This window comes from Lepus europaeus, chromosome 15 (genome assembly GCF_033115175.1).
Source record: "Lepus europaeus isolate LE1 chromosome 15, mLepTim1.pri, whole genome shotgun sequence".
In the NCBI taxonomy this organism is placed as follows: Eukaryota; Metazoa; Chordata; class Mammalia; order Lagomorpha; family Leporidae; genus Lepus; species Lepus europaeus.
Genome location: NC_084841.1, coordinates 82,186,777 through 82,200,165, shown reverse-complemented (window position 1 = coordinate 82,200,165; position 13,389 = coordinate 82,186,777). Strand labels below are relative to the sequence as shown.

Genomic DNA, 13,389 nt, shown 5'->3' with positions numbered 1-13,389 from the left:
GTGCTGTGACTGGTTGGTTAGAGGGAATCTTAGCAGTTACATGTAAGCAGATCTCTCGTGAACCACTAGAGAGAAGGTTTCTATTTTCTGAGCTTTTCTAAATCCAAAGCCAAGTGAATGGCAGTCTTAGACAAACTCTGCACATTTTAACTGTTTCTTAGAAGTCAAGCAGGAAACTATAGGAGGCAAAAATGGAATTGAAAGATAATGATTTAAAATACAAACGGAGTTTCTCAACATAAGCTCTATTGAGTTCAACACACTTAATACACTTTTATAAGCATGGTACCAGCCATTTACTCTATTCCGAAAGACGTGAGGCTCCTAGGCATTTAACCATGTCAGTACAATTTTCTTTTTAAGTGAAGAAGCGTGGGTACGCTTTAGAGAAGTTTTGAGATTATGAGACAAAGTGTTAAGTCAGAAGGAGCTACGTCAGGACTGTTGGGGGATGCCTAAGGATTTCCCACCAAAGCTCTCGCAGCATTGCCCTTCCCTGAGGAATGAGCAGGAGCATTGCTGTAGTGGAAAGGGACCCTCTATGAAACTTTCTTGGGTGCTTTTCTGCTAAAACTTTTGTCAACTTTCTTTTTTAAAAAAAACTTTCATTTAGTAAATATAATTTTCCAAAGTACAGTTTATGGATTACAATGGCTCCCCCCCCCATAACTTCCCTCCCACCCGCACCTCTCCCATCTCCCACTCCCTCTCCCATTCCATTCACATCAAGATTCATTTTCAATTATCTTTATATAAAGAAGATCGATTTAGTATGTATTAAGTAAAGATTTCATCAGTTTGCACCCACAGAGAACATAAAGTGTAAAATACTGTTTTAGTACTAGTTATAGCATTAATTCACATTGGACAACACATTAAGGACAGAGATCGCACATGAGGAGTAAGTACACAGTGACTCTTGTTGTTGACTTAACAATTTGACACTTTTGTTTATGGCATCAGTAATCCCCCTAGGTTCTAGTCTTGAGTTGCCAAGGCTATGGAAGGCTTTTGACTTCGCTGACTCTGATCATTTTTAGACAAGGTCATAGACAAAGTGGAAGTTCTCTCCTCCCTTCAGAGAAAGGTACCTCCTTCTTTGATGGTCCCGTTCTTTCCACTGGGATCTCACTCGCAGAGATCTTGCATTTAGGTCCTCTTTTTTTATTTTTTATTTTTGCCAGAGTGTCTTGGCTTTCCATGCCTACAATACTCTCATGGGCTCTTCAGCCAGATCCGAATGCCTTAAGGGCTGATTCTGAGGCCAGAGTTCTGTTTAGGACATCTGTCATTCTATGAGTCTGCTGTGTAGCCCGCTTCCCATGTTGGATCGTTCTCTCCCTTTTTGATTCTATCAGTTAGTATTAGCTGACACTAGTCTTGTTTGTGTGATCCCTTTGACTCTTAGACCTATCAGTGTGATCAATTGTGAACTGAAATTGATCACTTGGACTTGTGAGATGGCATGATACATGCAATCTTGATGGGATTGTATTGGAATCCCCTGGCACATTTCTAACTCCACCATTTGGAGCAAGTCCGATTGAGCATGTCCCAAATTGTACATCTTCTCCCTCTCTTTTTCCCACTCTTATATTTAACAGGGATCATTTTTCAGTTAAATTTCAACACCTAAGAATAATTGTGTGTTAATTAAAGAGTTCAACCAATAGTATTAAGTAGAACAAAAAAATACTAAAAGGGATAAAGTATTAAATTGTACATCAAGACAGGACAAGGGCTAATCAAGTCACTGTTTCTCATAGTGTCCCTTTCACTTCAACAGGTTTCCTTTTTTGTGGTTGGTTAGTTGTCACCAATCAGGGAGACCATATGACATTTGTCCCTTTGGGACTGGCTTAATTCACTCAGCATGATGTTTTCCAGATTCCTCCATTTTGTTGCCAATGACCAGATTTCATTGTTTTTGACTGCTGTATAGTATTCTATAGAGCACATGTCCCATAATTTCTTTATCCAGTCTATTGTTGATGGGCATGTGGGTTGATTCCAGGTCTTAGCTATTGTGAATTGAGCTGCAATAAACATTGAGGTGCAGACCACTTTTTTGTTTGCCAAATTAATTTCCTTTGGGTAAATTCCAAGGAGTGGGATGGCTGGGTTGTATGGTAGGGTTATATTCAGGTTTCTGAGGACTCTCCAGACTGACTTCCACAGTGGTTTGACCAGTTTGCATTCCCACCAACAGTGGGTTAGTGTCCCTTTTTCCCCACATCCTCGCCAGCATCTGTTGTTGGTAGATTTCTGGATGTGAGCCATTCTCACCGGGGTGAGGTGAAACCTCATTGTGGTTTTAATTGCATTTCTCTGATTGCTAGTGATCCTGAACATTTTTTCATGTGCCTGTTGGCCATTTGGATTTCCTCTTTTGAAAAATGTCCACTGAGGTCCTTGGCCCATCTCTCAAGTGGGTTGTTTGTTTTGTTGATTTCATTGTAGATTCTGGTTATTAATCCTTTATCTGTAGCATTCTTAAAACACTGCCAAAGAGCAGATTTTATCATCTTTGGTTCTCCAAATGGTCAACAAGCAGAATGCTTTGGGCATCCTAAAACTCAACCTTTCCTGTGGACCAATCTGCTCTTGCTGTGACTGCGCCACTTCCTCCTATTGGTAGCCGCTGTGTTGATTGTGCTTTGTCTTCAAGTTCTAACTCGGAAAACCGTGTTTCGTCTTTCACTACAATTCTTCAGGGAAATGCTTCAGGTCTTGATCCCACTTGTTTCAAGTGTACATTGAAAGCTCTGCTTTTGTCTGCAGCTGACCTGAGTGTAATTGTCTTGGCCTCCATCGAGCAGACAGTTTGCTCCACTTTAATTTTCCAGTCAGGCTTGTGTTAGCTGAACCAGTTGAGATGTCTATGAAGTGGCTATTGTTTTGCTGTTAACCATTGGCTTTCTTAAGTTAGGGCATGAGCAAAATTTGATTTTTTTCCTTGCAAACTGACGTAGATGGTCTGCCATGGTGGACTTCCTTTTCAGTCTCATCTCACCCTTCCTTAAAATGAATTATCTGCTTGCAAGCTGCTGATTTCTTTGGAGCGCTGCCCCTGTGGGTTTTTGTAAAGCATCAGTGATTTCACCCTGTTTCTACCTGAGATTTACTATAAATTCAGTGTTTATTGTTATTTCAATTTTAACAGAACTCATGTTCTTTTTAAGTCCATTTTCAAGCTCACGTCTTATCCTTCTTCATGCCTCAAACTAGATCCTGTTCGTATATGTCTCAACAGATTAGTGCAAGTTCATTTTGGTGCAAAATTTTTCAAAGCCAGCCATATTTTTTTGTAGCATGCATTTCCCTGATCTTTCTGAAGACTCCACATATATAAAGTCCCTATCAGAGTCTCTAATGTATGACTAGGGACTTAATATGCATTTCCATTTATAGGATATCACTCTAACATAACTGAGGCAGGGAAGAATTCCATTATAATATGAAGAGAAGATACTCTTTTTTGTATTGATTTGTGGGACAGTTTGTAGGATAGAAGTACCTAGCTAGCTCTTTTCAATTCTCTCTCATTACTGTGCCATCTCTGTGTAGGGAGAATACTACTCTAGGTTATGATTAATTTTAGATTATTTAATGCTTACATAATATAGAAATCCTCCTTTTTCATGGAACATAGAATGTATACAGAAATTATGCTTTTATTAAACTTGGGACTCATTTTGTTAAAATGCATATTCTGCTTTGTAGAGAAAGGTTTCTTTCTCTAAATAAAAAGATTTGTTTAGGTTTATGTATAAAACAGAAGAAACCAATGTTTTACTATTTTCAGTGGTGATAACATAAGTACCCAACATAGTAGGTTAATCCTTTGAAGGCCTAAATGGCCCCTTATGCCTTGAATGTGATCTGTCATTGATCAAGTTGATAAAACAGTACCACAGTAATCTGGAAAACATGGCCCTCAAGCACTGGCCAGGGTGCTAAAAGTTCCAGCATGGTTGTGCCTCAGCTCGGGAACCCTCTATTGCAGTGAGATATTAGTAGAAGCCTGACTGTTGTGTAGCTTTTCAAATAAAGAATATTTATATTTCTTATTCCCACGACAACTCAGGTAATAGTCATTATTCCATACAGACTCTTGCAGCATCTTCTTCCTTGGTCTCTGTGGTTCTAGTCTTTTTCTTCTCCATTGCATTAGTGGATTCTTCAGTCTTTAACATTTATACCATTCAAGGTCTCTCACATTGCCCAAAAGAAAAGTCCAGTCTCTTTGGACTTCCAGAGTCCCCACAGCCGAGCCCTGGCTGTCTTTTCATTTTCATGTTATTATTTATCTTGCATTCTTACTGTGTGATTCTAATTACTTTTTGTAAAATTGCCTGATCTTCATTCACATAGAGAAACCTCTACTTCAGCTCCTCCTCCTTGGCTGATACAATCCATATGTTCAGTCAGTGGGAATGTGTAGATGAGTGAGGAAGTAGAAGGGACTCATCAGCTGGCCAACATAACCCAAAATCTAAGCTAAAATATCATATTCGACAGACATAAGTTAACTCCTCGGGTTTCCCTTTCACTCTTCTTCAGAAGTTCCAGAACTGCCCTATTTCTTGTGTGAAGCCTTGGGAATCACCTCTTTACAGAACCACACTGAGTAAGCATTACTTATCCCCTAACCCCTGCCTGTAAAGCACTTTTCCTCCGGTCGTTATAATACTTGTCTGAGAATGGGGTGGTGACTTTTTTTGGTGTGGTGGTTGATTTCCTTAATACAGTATTGGTTCCTCCAGAGAAAGGACCACTTTGTGTTCATCTCTGTATTCTTAGTGGCTTGAAAAGTGCTCAGTAGAGAACAGGAGCATAATTATTAATCAATGAATAAAAGTAACGACCATCAATACCTCATAATATCCTATAATCATAGGAATGGATAGCCTTGCTAAATACACTATTCAACAGAGGAGTAACTATTATATCATCCAAAGTGGAAGTTAGATTTATCTGGTCTGTAGATATTCCTTTGAAAGGTGATATTATTAGGACTATTTTGTTCTCTTTTTCTTTGACTTCCATGATTTATAAAACTATATGCTCAGATTTAACCTTGACCTATTCACTTATATTTTATTTGTAACTTACTATAACTTACTTCCATTGGATTATGCTCCATTTAATCAAATTCAAAATTTCTAGTTAAAAAAAGTCTGTCTACACTACCAAGCAGGAGCATCTGACACACTTTGAATCTTTCTGCTAAAATACTATTGCACTGATTTGTAAAATATCCAGCTATGTGGGCACTATAAATTCAGGTTTTCCCCTCTGCCCCACTCCATATATATAGCCGTGGAAGATAATGAAAGATGTTAAAAAGGCTCAGAAATAGAGCAGAAACATAAAATGGTGAGCTAAGCCAAAAGCTTGGCCCCAGTGTTTCCTGAACCCTAAAGCAAATGGATGTGGCTGGATCTCAGCTTCCGTGGTAGGAAATTGGGGACCAAAAGGACCCAACCCAAAGCAAGTAAAGTAGAGCAATAGATTGTGCACGCGGGCATCCCAGGAAAGAGCTGCCAGAAGGCTTTGGCTTAAAGGATTATCTGGGAGCCCACAGAGAAGGCAGAGAGCGCATCTCAGTCAGTACCTGGACCAAGCTCTTTAGGGTTCACAGACTGTGTCTAGCACATCCCCACATCACCATGCAGACAGAAGGCCCTCAGCATCAAAGTCATTCTCTTTCGGACTGAGAGCAACAGCACAGGGTACCCGAGTGCAGCAATGATAAAAGCGTTTCGAAGCAAAAGGTAGCTAGAGAAAGAGAAGGGGGTAGGAGAAAATGCAGACACACAGATGCTTTATACTCCAAATCAATTGCAGTATTAAAAGATCTAAGCCAGACAGAAAACCAGCACAGACAGACATGAAAGCCAGCAATCAGAGACAGGAATTTAAGCCAGAACATAGAATGACCCGTAAATGACTTAGACGGAGTGTGTTGGGATCAGGAATGGCTGCCTTACAGGACACTCTCCTGTCTGTTTTCCCATTTCATCTCCTTTAACAGCTTCATGCAGGTGTAGTTTATTTTTTAAAGATTTATTTTTATTTATTTGAAAGACAGTTACAGAGAGAGGTAGAGCCAGAGACAGAGAGGTCTTCCATTCTGCTGGTTCACTCCCCAAATGACCGTGACAGCCAGAACTGAGCTGATAGAAGCCAGGAGCCTTTTCAAGGTCTCCCATGTGGGTGCAGGGGCCCAAGCACTTGGGCCATCTTCTACTGTTTTCCCAGGCCATAGCAGACAGCTGGATCGGAAGAGGAGCAGCCGGGACTCGAACCAGTGCCCATATGGGATGCCAGCACTGCAGGTGGCAGCTTTACTCGCTATGCCACAGCGCCAACCCCCAGATGTAACTTATATACCATAAAGTCTGTCTGTTTAAACTGTACAATTCAATGGATTTTAGTACGTTCATATAGTTGTGTAACTATCCCCATAATGATCCCCAAAGTAACCTCATACCCAGTGGCAGTCATTCCCCCTTCTCCACTCCTCAGAGCCCTAGGCAACCACGAATCAACTCTCCGTATCTATAGATTGTTCCCTTCTGCACATTTCATATAATAGGATCATAAACTTCTGGTCTGCAGTGACTGGCTTCTTTCACTGTGCGCACATAATCACAGTTCATCCATGTCATAACATGCATGATGATCAAGTTCATTTTTCCTGCCAAGTAATAGTCCCCTGTGTGGATGCACTATGCTTCATCCATCCATTGATCGCTGGATGGAAATTTAGGCTGTTTTCAAATTTGGGCTGTAATGCATGATGCTGCCAGAGGCATTCACGTACAAGGTTTGGTAATGACACAGGTTTTCCTTCCTGTTGGTTGTATACCTGGGAGTGGAATTGCAGGGCTGTGTGGCGATGCTATGCTTAGACTTTTGAGGAACTGCCAAAGTGTTTTCCAAAGTTGCTACAATTTCTTGGACTTTTTAAGAACCAGCCACACTTATTTGATAATGTGTTATCTGTGGCTGCTTTCACAACAGAGTTGAGTACCTGTGGTTCTGATACTGTGTAGCCTGCAAAGCCCAAGATTTCCAGCTTTTAGGAGCTCTACAGAAAAACTTTGACAACTGACCCCTGATGTGAAAGATGATGTATCCATGGGAAACACTTAAACATAAAAAGCAAAAACAAAATACAGACTCATCAATATGAATGTGAAATAATTTCAGAAAAGATACTTATTGATTTTTCAAAATATTTTAATGTCTGAGATAAACTCTGGGTGAGATAGAGATGAAGGAACTAGACTCTGAAGGTAGAATCAGAAATTCACAAAGGAAGTGTACAAAGTGGAGGAAGGATCTAACACTGGCATTCTGTATGAGCACCTGTTTAAGTCCCAGCTCCTCTGCTTCCAATCCAGCTCCCTGCTAATGCACCTGGGAAGGCAGTGAAAGATGGCCCAAGTATCTGGACCCCTGCCGCCCCTGTGGGAGAGCCAGATGGAGTTCCGGATTTCCGGCTTTGACCTGGCCAGCCCCAGCTGTTATGGCCATTTGGGGAGTGAACCAGCAGATGGAATATCTCTTTCTCACTCCCTCCATCTCTCTGTAATTCTGCCTTTTAAATAAATAAATAAGTCTTTAAAAAAATAAAAAAGAGGAAACATGAAAACAACCCTACAAGGTACAGAAATAGATTGATTGCCAGAAAAGAGAATCGAGTAAAGGCATTTTTTTTAAAGAGGAAATAGTTGAGAACTTCCCAGAATTACAAAAATATTAATGCAGCTACACATGAAATAGATATTTACACTTTTAAAAACAGAGGTTTGCTGAAAAGTCTAGTATATCAGCAAAATATTAAATACATTTTGAAAGTTCCCATATCTGTATTTTTTTTAGAAACTTAATAGTTACTTTTCTTTGCTGCTTTTTTTACATTTATTTGTTTGAGACAGACAACAGAAATAGAACTCCCCAAATACCCACAATAGCCCTCACAGGCCAGGAATTCAATCCAGGTCTCCTACGTGGGTGGCAGGAACCCAACCACTTGAGCCTTTACCAGCAACTCAGCATTATCAGGAAACGGATCAGGAGCCAGAGCCAGACACTCCAGTGTGGGACACAGGACAATATGGGGCACAGGTAAATCAACTGCTAGCCAGTCCCCCGCCTCTCTTCGCTTCCAGTATTCCATGTCTTTACTACAAGAGGCAGAAGCCCCACACAGATCCACGGTGCAAACAGATGCACCTAAGTTCTCTGAAACCCAGCCTTGAAAGGCAATATGCAGATGGGCGCCCAGCCGCTTCCCGTTCCTGAGACACCCGTCCTTCCCACCCCACTCCACGTACACTGAGCACAGGAGGAGGAGTGTAGTTCCCATCCGTCTGAAGCTTACTGGGCTTTATTCTCCATTCTTCCATGCTTGCAAAAGCAGCTTTTTCTCCAAAGGGAAATTTGATGGTTTTCACTTTAATTATATTTTTCCTGCACCTGTTAACTGGATAAACATTTTTTAGAATAGGTAGTATTAAGTAGTATTGTGAGAAATATGTTCCCAAGTAACAAATCAAATCGATTATAAAATAAATCCCTTTTTCTTATAAAAATTCAAATCTCTAGTTATACATTATGACAAATTTTAGTCAAACATTGTCAATGGTTTTTGTTTGATACATTTTTAGCAATGAATATGATACTTAAGAAAGTTCAATTTATAGTCTCTTTATAGCCATGCCAGTTTTAAAAAAATAATCAGAATGATTATCTATTTGCCTTGGAGTATTAGGCTTGATGAACAGATGCAATTAGTTATCACATGCTTCAGACATACTTGGGTGATGGACAGGCTCACATCAATCATTTTATTAGCCTAGAATCTTCTATAAGTTCTATAGAACTGTTCTCCAAACCAATCACTCCCTTTGCAGATTAAATACACCTGACAGGGTCACCATTGTGGTGTAGTGGGTAAAGCCAGCATGTGCAACACCATCATCCCCTATGAGTGCTGGTTCATGTCCTGGCTGCTCCATTTCTGATCCAGCTCCCTGCTACTGGCCTAGGAAAAGTAGTTGAGGGTGGCCCAAGTGGTTGGGCCCCTGCCACCCATGTGGGAGACCTGGATAAAGCTCCCGCCGCCTAGCTTTGATCTGGCCCATGCCTCGCCATTGCAGCCATCTGGGGAATGAACCAACAGATGGAAGATCTCTCTGTGTCTCTGTCTCTCCCTCCCTCTGTTAACTCTTTCAAATAAATAAATCTTAAAAAAAAAAAGAGCAATTTTACAACGACATTTGTTGGTCATAATCTAGGTAACAATCAGTCAATCCCTTGGCTTTTTGCTTCTGACATCCTTAATTTCAGAGCTCAAATGAACTCAGTGGAATCCAAAGAAAAAGGAAGAGCAAAAAGAGAGTTCTAGGGACGGCACATTAAGTCACCACTTGGGGTACCCATATTTCATATCCAAGTGCTTCTGGAGTCCCAGCTGCTCTGCTTCTGATCCAGCTTCCTGTTACTGCACCTGGGAAATAGTGGATGCTAGCTCACATTCCTGCACCCTTGTGGGAGACATAGTTGGAGCTTCTGGCTCCTGGCTTTGATGTGGCCTGGCCCTAACTGTTGGAAAGCATTTGGGTAGTGAACCATGAAGCAATGGATGAAAAATGAATGAATGAATGACTGTCTGTCTCTCTGCCTTCCATTAACGAAGAAAAGGGTAAGGAAATCAAATATGCCCTGTGCTATAGATGGCTACCATCACCCCGTTCCCACCTGAGGGTGGTCTGAGACACTAGTACCTTTGAGACACCAGCAGCCCTTTGGCTGTCTGATTGCCATGAACCAAATTCTTAAGGTCAGTGACTCCCAATGACCTTGACCAGCTGCCTCCCCTTCTTTGGTGGGTAGATGCGGAGTGAGAATGAGTCATGGTGAGGTTCTGCTCCCTGAACAAGATTTCAGTGTCTCAGCCAGAGTTTTAAACAAAGCCTGTAATTTTCGAGTTTGGTTTTGATCTCTGGCAATGATAAGCTCAGCTCTTCTTTTAGACTCGTTAGAATGCACTGACTCCTTTCTGATTCATCAGCCAGTTTAATGTGAGGAATGATTCATGGAGCAGAAGAAAATTAATTTGAATAAAAAGAGGAAGTAAGTGATTACAAATCCCTTTGTTATAAAAATCGCATACCTAAGCTCCAAAATGAGTAAAAATGGGAAGGTGACTCGATCCAGGTAACTGGGAATCTGAGGTGTTTGGAAGGGCCATGTTCTCACCTGGGAGCATTTCCTGAGGATGAAATGCGTGTGTGTTGTCTTCTCCAAAGGCGGCTGCCATCACTCATGTCCCTTCTGTTAGCTGAGTGCTGTTCTCATGTCCCCTTCTTTAAAATCTGAGTGAGCTGTGAGCTGGCTTAGCCCAATATAAAGTAATAGAAGTCCCATAAAAGTCCTTTAAAGGCCTTGCAGTGTCAGCTTCCTATCTCTGGGAAGCCAGTAGCCACGCTGTGTGTCCAGTTACCCTGAGGACACCATGGTGGTAGAAACCTCACGCTGGTCAAGTGGGGGCATACCTGTTGGGAGCCACGCTCAGTCTGCCTCCAGCCATTTCAGGCATCCCAGCTCTGATGCCAGACGTGGGAGTGCAAATGCCCTGAATAACACCACACAGAGGAGCACCGTCCTGAGGCCACGCTGCAGGATTGTGAAAAATACTAAATTACTATCAGCCACAAGTTTTATGCTTGTTTATTATGTACAATGAATAGCTAAAACACCCCAGATTCTAAAATGCTCGTTAGTCCCATGTATCAAAATTAGAAATGTGTCCTTGTCTCGTAAGTGCTACTACTTACAGAAACATTCGTGATTTATAAATAAAAATGGGAAACTGAGATTTTTCTTCTTGAAGTGAAATTGGGGCTTCTGCTACAGTGACGTGTAAGTGATCTTCCTAGTAAGTTTGTGCTTGAATAGGATCCATAATGACAGACAAAACAGGTTTCACATGTTCTTGGCAGGGAGTTGCTTGTCTGCAGTCTGCTCCCAGTTCCATTGCTAAAAGGAAAATAAAGACCGAACTCCTGGGGAAGTAAGGAGAACCCCAGAGCCCTCGGGTATACAGTGAGCAGCCTCTGTCACTTGACATCTTTATGAGCAAAGCTCAGTTTTCATACATTGTACCAGGAGTGGTGGTTGGGGTGGGTGCTCCCAGCTCCCACATAGTTAGGGAACAGTGTGGATGCCAGTTCTCTGCTTACCTTTATGTCAGTGGCCTCAGTCATCAGTGATTACAATCAGAAACCCTTGAGCCTGAAAGACAACATGTAGTCATTCGGTGTTTGTCGTCTTCAATTTATTTTTAAAAACATTTGGGATTGGATATTGTTCATGAAAACTCCTAGAACAATAAAATAAGGAGTTCCCTAATGCTTTGCACATCTACATGAAAAGTAAAAAACAAAATCATAGAGTTCGGAGAAAGCTTAAATTTCTGTGGAAACCCTGGATTTACACATGGAGCTAAACAAGAAGTAATGATAATTTGTAGCAAACTCAGATCTATCTAGACCTGTTGTTTCCTGAATCCCTTTACCTCAGTGAGCTGCTTTTTACCCAGTCTCAGCTTAATACAGAAGGCTAATCTAGATCCCTACAGCGGTTACTTTAATACCAAACTGTTAAGTTTAATTTACATTAGTTCCCTAGGTTATGACAGGACACAGGTATGGGAGGGTTGATAGACTAAAGAATAGAACTGTATGAGTGGCTGGTGCAAGTTTCCAGCCCACATCATGGTCATTGTCATCGTTATTATCACCATCTTCATCACCACCCATCTAAGATTCACCCTATGACATACACTGTACTGAGAAATTTGTATATTCAAGTATTACCTTTTAATATAAAACAAGTATTCTTAGTCCTGTAGTCAGACAAGAAAATCAGGGAAATCAGGTGTAGAATGGAGTCCATGTCTGCAGAGCTGTTAAATGGTGGAGTCACGATTACAATCACAGATGACTTACAACATCTCAAAAGGTGTCACAGATGCAGGCATAGTACCTCACTCGTATCACCTCATTGTCAAAACTTGCATCAATTACAGTAGTAGGGGCAGGCATTATGGCACAGTGGATTTAACTGCCACTGGGGACACCCGCACCCCATGTTCAAGTCCTGGCTACTCCTGATTGAGTGTCCTGCTAATGCATCCTGGGAGGTAGCAGTTGATGGCTGAAGTGCTCGGGCTCCTCCAGCCCACATGGGGTACTCGACACAACTGAGTGCACTCTCACTTGCTCAGTCCATCATGGGGGGCAGGAGAAGAAGAGAGGGAATGCCATGTTTAATCCAGAGAATCAATGAGTTATTCTGAATTGCTGGGGTAGGTGGGTTTTCCGTGTATTTGCTCAAGTTGATTTTTAATTTTCCTGGCATACATTTTTTTGAAAGTACTTATTCCTCTTCAAATCCTTCTTTATATATCCTGAAAAGATTACCAATGAGTCATTACTTTCTACTTCTCTGAACACTACATAAAATAATTATGTATATTTGATTTAAGAGCACTTTTAAAATGAATGACTGAAGTCTTTTATTCAACTCTTGGGTAATGAAAAGTAATTTCTGATTGCTTTTCAAGTGTCTTTCTAGAATTTATGTTTAGACCATTGCCAAGGAATGTATGTAAAACTTGACTAGAGAATAGAAAAGTCATTTTAAGACTGTTTTATCTTGAAATATTTATGGAATTGAACATACTCTACTTTCCCCTTAACCTGGTCTGGTTTACCACCTTAACTGGCACCAATGTAGCAGTTCTGTAATATGAGAGAACTTCAAAAAGCTTGTGGAAAATGGAATTAAAACTCTGTAGACACAAAAATTTTTGTAATCTGTGTATACCTTTTTTCTACAATGCACATTTTTCATGAGCTTTTGTGAAAACCCTGCATATGATTTCAAAAAACTTTTTACACCAAAATGAATTTATCATGTGATTTCATTTTACCACAAACTATTTTGTAAAAGATTTATTTATTTGAAAGGCAGAGTTTACAGAGAAAGAGACGGAGAGACAGAGAGAGAGAAGTCTTCCATCATCTGCTTCACTCCCCAAATGGCAGCAACAGCAAAAGCTGGGCCAATCCTGAGCCAGGAGCCAGGAGCCAGGAGCTTATTCTGGGTCTCCCACATGGGTACAGGAGCCCAAGGGCTTGTGCCATCTTCTGCTGCTTTCCCAGGCACATTAGTAAGGAGCTAGATCAGAAGTGGAGCAGCCAGGACTCGAACCAACACCCAAATGGGATGCTGGTATCATAGGCAGCAGCTTGACCCACTATGCCACAACATTGCCTCCACCCCAACAAACTTTCTGAAGTCACCTCA

At 41.1% G+C, this 13,389-nt stretch overlaps 1 protein-coding gene and 1 long non-coding RNA gene across 2 annotated transcripts in view; one reads left to right on the top strand and one right to left on the bottom strand.

Moving 5' to 3' along the window:
• The window catches only part of ADGRV1 (adhesion G protein-coupled receptor V1), a 568,898-nt gene that overhangs the window by 459,397 nt on the left and 96,112 nt on the right, over positions 1-13,389 (top strand). The gene's annotated exons all lie outside the window — the stretch shown is intronic.
• Positions 2,191-11,342, bottom strand: LOC133774591 (uncharacterized). The gene is made up of 3 exons (XR_009868099.1): positions 11,259-11,342; positions 10,572-10,692; positions 2,191-3,070 (listed from the first exon to the last, which is right to left on the bottom strand). It is a non-coding gene; the product is annotated as an uncharacterized LOC133774591 (long non-coding RNA).